We start from the raw sequence: 2193 nt of genomic DNA, 5'->3' as shown, positions 1-2193 counted from the left end.
ACAGAGTGAGCGAGGACATCTATGCAACGGGCAGATTCCCAAAGAAATGTCATCTGCATGTATGCCCCACAATCTCAGGGAAATGTCTTCCCAGGCTTGAGAAACTTTTTGGTTTGGAGGCAACCCCCCGATGTTATCAACATCTTCAAAGTGGAGCATCAGTGTAAAATGAGCATTTTCTCAAAGGAACACCTCCTAAGAACAGGAAGTTTTTCTAGGTAGGGATATTCCCAAACAATATAAAAATCTTCAAAGGGGAAACACCATGTGATATGAACTCTAGAGAAAAAGGAGGCGATATAAACATACATGCACACAATGTGAAAGCTTTCAGGAAAAACATGCTGTCCTAAGTAATGTGAAGGGTTTTGTTTTGAAGAAGCCACCCCCTGCTGTGGTAGTAAGTATGCATGTATGATTACTAAGATGTCTAATTAAATTATCCTTATCTGAATGCCATCTGAACTTAACAAAGCAGATAATAAGTTCCAGAAACAGATACCATGTGGGGGGCCAAATTATTTTACTTCCAAAAATTGGAGCTTGAAATTAGAGATGTGTAGGTAATAGAGAACATGATTTTGTTCTACCCCCACTGTCTGCACCTGAACTGTTCTTTCCATCAGACAAATCATGGAGCTAAAGTGAAGATAAATGCCTGCAGGATCACTTCACTTCTATGAAGAAACTGCAAAATACCTTCTAACTCAAATAAGTGGATTTCCTCCAGATTTATACATGTACAAGTGGGAGTAGTAGAGTAGTACTGTCTTATATTCCTGCAGTGATTAAACATCAATTGCAAAGAATCAGAGTATGATCAACTCTTGATTATTTTTCATAGATTTATCCAGGCTGCAGATTAACTGCAATATAGCCTCTATAGTTTCACTGAAGTATAGACTGAAGATTGAACTGTTGAGTCCTGGAGCCTCAAAGTAACTCTGTGCAGAAGCCATCAAGATTTTCACAAAATATCCCTGGATCTCAAAGGTCTGGAGAATACTGTGCTTTCTACATTTCTGAATACATTCAGCACATGACTGTGTTAATTTAACCCATCACTGCCTCTGCTGGATCAAAATCTGGATTCCAGGGGTGTGGGTGTCCTCACGTTATTCAAATATTTATAGTTATATTAATTTCCTTATTGTGTACTCTCAGTAAGTACATTAGTCTGTAAAGAGTTACTGAAAATATATCTCTGTGTTACCTCAGTGTACATTTGGATTCAGCAAAATAATGCAAGGCAACATATTTTTCAGTGCATTGTGATAGCTATAATCAATACTAGACACATTACGGAATGTGAGTGAAACAAGTTCATGGTACCCATAGAAATTATCTACTGACTGATTCAATGTGAAATTTGCTGATTCAGGGAGTTTTAAGTTGGCTTGGTTAATATCAGAATGTAAGAATAGGGACCAGATGTCGGCCTACAGATTAGCCTGAAATTTCGGAACTGGAGCTGAGTGTCTGGAGGACCTTCCTAGGGACAAGCACAGCTCATGAAAGCATCAGGGCCATGAGGGTTGAGCCCATGCAGAAAAACAATCCCCTGACCCCGTCAATGGACCGTGTCAAAACAGCTGTACACTTCCTGTACCAAAACATCTTGTCCCATGTAAGCTAAGCACTTCTGACTTCATGCCTACATGTATATCAGTAGCTGAACAACTCTGTGAAGACCTCACTAGTCTTACAAAATCTATGCAGAAGCTTCTGCACTTACCAGACCTACCAGATCAAAGCTGGGTCAAGAAAATTTCTCAAGCTTCAGACACACTATGGACAGCAACATTGACATATCATTGGAGAAAAAAATAGTGCTAATATTTTATGTTATATGTGTATAAAATACATTTTATATATTTGCATATGTAATATCATATGACATAAGTTGCATATAATATATATATCATAGATATAGATAGTTTATATATTATGATATAAACAACAAAAAAAGTATCAGTAATTTGCTTCTGAACCAGCAATTAACACTTTCTCCATTTCTATGTTGCAATAGTAAATGTAAATGAATAATACTCTAAGACACGTAATATCATTCAAGTTTAAGCAATGTGAAGGTGTTATTATGCTGAGAGCATGGAGCAATATACCTCAGGAAAACAATTTTCTATGAAACTTAATTTTGTCTGTGAAGGCTAGTATAACAAATCACATAAAGTA

General features: G+C 37.0%; 1 long non-coding RNA gene across 3 annotated transcripts in view; it reads right to left on the bottom strand.

Annotated features, from left to right (window-relative positions):
- LOC310897958 overlaps nt 1-2193 on the bottom strand; it is a 54703-nt gene that overhangs the window by 27910 nt on the left and 24600 nt on the right. The gene's annotated exons all lie outside the window — the stretch shown is intronic.

Source organism: Anser anser (assembly GCF_964211835.1).
Source record: "Anser anser genome assembly, chromosome: 3".
In the NCBI taxonomy this organism is placed as follows: Eukaryota; Metazoa; Chordata; class Aves; order Anseriformes; family Anatidae; genus Anser; species Anser anser.
This window is presented reverse-complemented; position numbering and strand designations above follow the sequence as displayed.